The sequence below is a fragment of the Lolium rigidum genome, chromosome 2 (assembly GCF_022539505.1).
Source record: "Lolium rigidum isolate FL_2022 chromosome 2, APGP_CSIRO_Lrig_0.1, whole genome shotgun sequence".
In the NCBI taxonomy this organism is placed as follows: domain Eukaryota; kingdom Viridiplantae; phylum Streptophyta; class Magnoliopsida; order Poales; family Poaceae; genus Lolium; species Lolium rigidum.
This window is the reverse complement of record NC_061509.1, coordinates 42,727,714-42,734,884: the sequence shown is the minus strand read 5'-3', so window position 1 is coordinate 42,734,884 and position 7,171 is coordinate 42,727,714. Positions and strand designations below refer to the sequence as shown.

At 45.0% G+C, this 7,171-nt stretch overlaps 1 long non-coding RNA gene across 1 annotated transcript; it reads right to left on the bottom strand.

Annotated features, from left to right (window-relative positions):
- Positions 1-5,414: 5,414 nt before the first annotated feature.
- LOC124688389 lies at positions 5,415-6,050 on the bottom strand. The gene is made up of 3 exons (XR_006998506.1): positions 5,947-6,050; positions 5,702-5,773; positions 5,415-5,539 (listed from the first exon to the last, which is right to left on the bottom strand). It is a non-coding gene; the product is annotated as an uncharacterized LOC124688389 (long non-coding RNA).
- Between the last annotated feature and the right edge of the window lie 1,121 nt (positions 6,051-7,171).

The following is a 7,171-nucleotide window of genomic DNA, read 5'->3' as shown; positions in this document are numbered from 1 at the left end:
TTTCTCGACGTGTTTTGTTTCAGCTGTTTCGCGGGAATTGCTTCGGATCTAGAGGCGTCATGTCTTCGTCGAAAACTCCGAAGGACAGCTCCTGCAAGGACTTTGACAACTTGTACATGGACGAGTTGAGGATGCATCCCAAGGAGTTGCTGCTCGTTGATGGGGAGCTGCAGATCAAAGATGTCCAGGGTCCTAAAGGAGAAAGAAGTTGAAGCTGAAGGAGATCTGTAAGAAGCGCGGAAGGAATTCATCACCACCATCGCCAAAGGATTAATTCATCATCGGTATTGGCATCCCCTTGGTTTGTTCCAAGCTTGGGGGAGTGCCGCGGTATCACATCATCACTACCTTTTACTTTTTACTATCAAGTAGTGTCATATCATGAGTAGGGAAGTTATCATATAAGATGGGTTGCAGTTAGGAAGTATCTCTCCTTTAGTTGGTTGTCTATGTATCCCTTGGGGTGAGTTATCGATATGAAATATTAATGAGAAGTCTTATCATTTACATATTGCACACCTTATTTTAGTTTGCAATTTCTATTATATGATTGATCTTGATTTTAGTATTGGTATCACTTTGGGAGCATTGAGTAAATCTATTTGGTTTTGGCAAACTTAGCATTGGTCAATAGCAACAACACTTTGAGGTTTAAGTAGAAAAGAGAAATACATATAGTTGTTTCATTGTCTTCCTTTCTTGTTAGCTCATAGCTTATTATTCTGAAGTTAAAATTGTTTGTGCTTGCAAGAAAGATGCATGATTATGTCTATCACATGTATATTCGTTTGTTTCCCTCAACTCTTATGCTTGCTAATTAACCTTGCTAGCCAAAGACTTGTACTGAGAGGGAATGCTTCTCGTGCATCCAAACTCCGAACCCAAACCTATGCCATTTGTGTCCACCATATCTACCTACCGCATGGTATTTCCTGCCATTCCAAGTAAATACTTCATGTGCTACCTTTAAACAATTCAAAATTTATTACTTCTTATTTGTGTCAATGTTTTATAGCTCATGAGGAAGTATGTGGTGTTTTATCTTTCAGTCTTGTTAGGCAGCCTCCACTAATGGACTAGTGGCTTCATCCACTTATCCTATAATTTTGCAATAAGAGTTGGCAACGGGGTTCCCAGCCCCAATTAATCAACTTTCATTAATAACTCTCTTCACATGTTTTGCTCGATTCATCGATAAGCAACTTAATTTTGCAATAGACACTCCTCCATGGTATGAGATTGTTGGAAGGCACCCGAGGATTCGGTTAGCCATGGCTTGTGTAAGCAAAGGTTGGGGGGAGTGTCATCCTTAAATAAACTAAAGTACATGTGTAAACAAAAGAGAAGAGGGATGATCTACCTTCGCTGGTAGAGATAACGTCCTTCATGGGAGCCGCTCTTTGGAGGTCTGTTTGGCAAGGGGGTTAGAGTACCCGCTACCATTCGTTGACAACAACAAACACCTCTCAAAACTTTACTTTTATTCTCTTTATATGATTTCAAAACTGAAAAAGCTCTAGCACATGATTTAATCCCTGCTTCCTCTCGCGAAGGGCCTGTCTTTTACTTTATGTTGAGTCAGTACACCTATTTCCATCCATCTCAAGCAAGCATTTGAGTTGTTGTGATCAAACCATTATATTGTGATTTGCTTCATCATGTCTTTTATTCTTCCTTGTTTAGTACAAGTTTTATCTGAATGAATAAAGCTTTGAAAGTTATCAATGATAATTATGATTGAGTATGCAAGATGAGCCACATAAGTTTTAATATGAGAGCGCGGCTCAATAGATAAGTATAATCTGTTAACTGTTCTCTGACCAAGAACAAAGTTTGCCATCACCAACTATGATTTCTTATGCACCTTTATTTGTGATTACCTTATACTTGTTTCAAGTTGAATTATATGAGGAAGTTGTTTACTAGAATGTCTTGTGTGAATGAATATGATGCTTCTTGTCCGTATTTTATTTATCGACTCTTCACTCCATAAACATGTGGTCCTGTTTACCGAGTTCAGTTTCGCTTGGGGACAAGCGAAGTCTAAGCTTGGGGGGAGTTGATACGTCCAATTTGCATCACTATTTTATATCATAATTTGCTTTTATTCATTGATATATTTCATATTTGGAGATGATACTTATGTTATTTCATCTATTTTGCATGTTTCATGATTATTGGGGGATCGCGCACCGGAGCCGGGATTCCGCCGGAAAAAGCATCGTCGGAACGCAATATTTCGGAAGATCAACAATTGACGGAATTACACGAAAACTCCTATTTTTCCAGATGACGAAGGGAGCCAGAAGGGGGAGCTGAGGAGGGCCGCCATGGGCCCCCCTCACAGGCCGGCGCGGGCCCTGCCCTGGCCGCGCCGCCCTGTGAGGAGGGGGGCCCACAGCCCCTCTCGCCTCCTTTTCTTCGCGTACTCCTTCGTCCCGAAACCTAAGCCGAAGGGGTACGTCGCGAAGAGCCACGGCCGCCTCGCGGGGCGGAGAACACCAGAGAGAAAAGAGCTCTCCGGCGGGCAGGAATCCGCCGGGGGAAATTCCCTCCCGGAGGGGGAAATCGACGCCATCGTCACCGCCATCGAGCTGGACATCATCTCCATCACCATCACCATCATCTTCATCATCATCATCGCCGTCTCCACCGCTGCACCTCGTCACCGCTGTAGCAATTTGGGTTTGATCTTGATTGTTTGATAGGGGAAACTCTCCCGGTGTTGATTTCTACTTGTTATTGATGCTATTGAGTGAAACCGTTGAACCAAGGTTTATGTTCAGATTGTTATTCATTATCATATCACCTCTGATCATGTTCCATATGATGTCTCGTGAGTAGTTCGTTTAGTTCTTGAGGACATGGGTGAAGTCTAAATGTTAGTAGTGAAGTATGGTTGAGTAATATTCAATGTTATGATATTTAAGTTGTGGTGTTATTCTTCTAGTGGTGTCGTGTGAACGTCGACTACACGACACTTCACCTTTATGGGCCTAGGGGAATGCATCTTGTACTCGTTTGCCAATTGCGGGGTTGCCGGAGTGACGAAACCCGAGCCCCGTTGGTATATCGATGCGGGAGGGATCGCAGGATCTCGGAGTTTAAGGCTCGTGGTTAGATTTATCTTAATTACTTTCTTGTAGTTGCGGATGCTTGCAAGGGGTATAATCACAAGTATGTATTAGTCCTAGGAAGGGCGGTACATTAGCATAGGTTCACCCACACAACACTTATCAAAACAATGAAGATTAATTAGCCGTATGTAGCGAAAGCACTAGACTAAAATCCCGTGTGTCCTCGAGAACGTTTGGTCATTATAAGTAAACAAACCGGCTTGTCCTTTGTGCTAAAAAGGATTGGGCCACTTACTGCAATTATTACTCTCGCACTTTACTTACTCGTACTTTATTCATCCGTTACATCAAAACCCCTGAATACTTGTCTGTGAGCATTTACAGTGAATCCTTCATCGAAACTGCTTGTCAACACCTTCTACTCCTCGTTGGGATCGACATTCTTACTTATCGAAGATACTACGATACACCCCCTATACTTGTGGGTCATCACCAGGCCCCCGTCGCTTGGGACCCGTACGAACCAGTGCCGTACGACGCGCCGGAGAACCCCTACGATACCAGCATCGTCGACGACGAGCCGGAGGTAACTCTTTGCTCCCTTGTTCTTATCCCATTTCAATCCTTTTGTGTTAGATCTAGCGTTATTAGGGTTCGTCTGTTCCTAGTTCAATCCATTTGTGTTAGATCTAGCGTTATTATGGTGTGTCTGTTCCTAGTTCAATCCTTTTGTGTTAGATCTTGCGTTATTAGTGCTTGTGATTTGCTTTTGTTTAAGATTTGTGCCGATGATGATGAATATTTGGGCACAAATTGATTCAGGGTTTGGTCAGTAAACAATTGGTGTGTACAAATTTGTTGTGCATGATCTTTGGTTTGCTGACTCAAATCCTGGATATAAGTGTGTCCAATGTAACCGAGGCTACCTCTTTTTTCGAGCCCATATTATCATGCATGATCTTTGTTCACTCTCGTTCCATCATCGTTGCAATTGACTCCGTGTTTTTGCACGATCTTTGGTGCTACGTGACAGGTGCGAGTAAGCGACATCGACAGACGATGACGAGTCATTCCACACCAAGACTCGTCATGTCCTCGAGGAGGCTGCGGTCCGGCCATTACGATGGCCCCTTTGCTCGAGGCATTTACAAGTGCCCCTTCGCAACGAGAAGCTCCGCGCCACCGACTTCAACTGCCTGGTGAACCATGCTGAATCCATTGGCAGATGCGGCGCTAGAGTTGGAACGACGGTGAACGTGCATGCGTTCATGGCCAAACACAAAGCACTTGGGATTCACCTCCGCAACCTCCAAGCGAGTCACAGGCGCAACCCGGAGGCGTTGAACATGCCTACTCGCACTCTCTCGTATGTGATCGCTCTATCCGTAGAGCAGCTTAAATTCATGTAAAATGTAGCTTATGTTGTAGGGTTCTATCGGTACTCATCGTTGGATCTGTCGTGAATATATCTATGCTATGTTGGCTGCTCGTATGCAGCTTATCCTATATTTTTCTGGATTTGTGCCCTAGATTTCCTACCTGATTGGGTAAAAACGAAGGCATAAAGAAATAAATGTCGTTAAAAAACAGAAGGAGAAGCTGCTCTAGATTTGCTACCAATTTGGGCTATCAAATATGAATGAGATCGAGCGAGAGAGAGAGGAAAAAGGTACATTGAAAACTGCTAATCTGGGCGAAAGAGACAGAAACCACTCGTGCCCACGTCCCGGACCCACACGGCTCCACACGCTACGGCTCCACACGCTACGGCCCCACACGCTACAGCCACACAAACATGGTCTCGTCCTGTCCCACGCGGTTCTTTCCTACCAGCCCCACACGACGCGACCCCACAAACGACACGACCCCACTCGTCAGCACGGAACGGCCAACTTAACGGATCCCTTCCGTCCGAGCTCCTTCTGCGGGTTTCAGACAAGGTCTTGGGGAAAACTGAGGAAAAACTAAGGAGCTGGGGAAAACTGAGCACAACTAAGGACCCGAGGGCACGAAAATAGAATCAAAATATATTTCAAGATATTTTTTGGAATTTTAAATTATTTGAAATTTGAAAGTGCACAAAAAATTTCCGAACTATTTTTGTCCCATTCCATTTGTTATTTTTTAGTGACTTGCAAAAAAATCAAATCAAAATATGTAATATTTTGAGAGATATAAAAAAGAGAAAGTGAAAAAGTGTGAGGGTGCGCAGAGCGCACCTGCACTCTCACACTTTTCCCTAATTTACTCCCTCCGATTCATACTACTCGATGCTAATATAGATGTATCTAGACACATTCTAGTTGTAGATATATCCATTTTAGCATCAAGTAATATGGATCGGAGGAAGTACTAGAAAGCTACGGTTCCTCTGAAGCCAAATCAAAATCTCCGTACTTCAGATTAAGGCTCACATTTCTCCACAGAAACTTGGTCAGTACTCATGCAGCTCCAGACTTCCTCTACAGGGAAAATTGGTCTGGTGTTAGTCCACTGCAACAATGACAATACAGTATCCTCAAATATGTCAAGCTAATGCAATGGAGCTCCCTCCGGCGGGCCAATTAAGGTACTAGTATAGATGTATCACTGTTGTAGGATACTAGTTAATAGCAAAATCTCACCATGCAAAATGGCAGCGGTTCCGGTTCTTCATGCTGACGGATGGATATGACCCATGTCACGCCTAGCATGATCTGGAACAAGAATCGATTACAAACAAGTTGTGGTATACTAACTTCCTAAAATCATTGTAAGGATAGCACATATAAAGATGTTAATGATTTTGCGTCCTTATCAGAAAAGTTAGACAGAATGCATGTACTGAATTCACAGGTTAGTTAAAATGTTTAGATACAAAGGCTAGTACCTTGAGTGTAGAAGCTTGTCCAAGGAGTGACATGAGCAGCCATTTTCAACTCGCTAACCTTCTTGGTTCGGCCCGAATTGAGCTCAACCGTAAAAAACCCAGCCATTGTACTCGGGTTGTGCTCCGGTATCCCCCCTTGGCGAACGACGTTCAGGTGGTAAACGTGTGTTTGGTTCGTGACCAGAAAATATGGATGATCCCATCCCAAAAGCCGAATATTTCTGAGAAAGGCTGGACCATATGATCCATGAATTTCATGACTAATCTCACTAGCCGCCTGAGAATCCATGGTCGTCGACGCGACTCCGACACCTGCCACCGTCGTATGTGTGGCTCCCAAGCTCAGCGGCGGCCACCATGTCACGGCGAGCGGTGGGCTTGCTTTTTCGCGTGGCTCCCCAGCTCGACATCGGCGGCCTCCAGGGCGCGGTAAGCGGCGGGCTTGATTTTCAACGTGGCTCCCTAGCTCGGCGGCGGCGGCCTCCATGGCGTGGCGAGCAACGAGCTTGCTACGTCTGCGCCACACCCAGTCGAAGAAACGGCCTCGCTAAGTATGTGCGGGTAGTGACCTTGCTAGGCACGGGTAGGCGGCGGCCTGCTAGGTCCGGCCTCCACCACAATGGGAAAAGGACCCGTTAATTACATATTAACCGGTGTGTTAATGGCATATTTATATTTTTCTATTAATCTTTAATTAAACATATTTTATCCCATCCCATCCCGTACATGTTTGCCCATGGACCAAACACACATGTTAAGTCAACCCACGAAGGGGTATCAGCAGATCCTAGCCGTCTAAATAGAACAAAGTTTAGAGGGGGGGGACACCGGAGCAATAGCCATTGTACTCAAGAAGACGATGCCTTCTGCGAATCCAGACACCCTGAGTTCAGGCCCATAGCATCCCAAAAGCCAGTGAGATGTGGATTCGATGGCCTTTGGGGGGAGCAGGTTCTCGAGCTTGATGACCCTGCGTTCCACCCAAGCCAAAGCTCCATCGGGATCAGCTACCTAGGCTGACCAGAGGGAGAGCCTAGTCTCTCGCAAGCCGGCAAACACACACACGCCGTCTTCCACTGATACTAACACAAGGCGCTCCTTCCCGAGCTGCGATGGCACATCGATGACAGATAGTTTCTGCTCGCCCAGCTTGTACTGGAGAACTGTGAAACTGTCTCGAAAGGGAAAGTAGAGGGTGTTTCCCACAAGGATGCTGCGCCCGGAC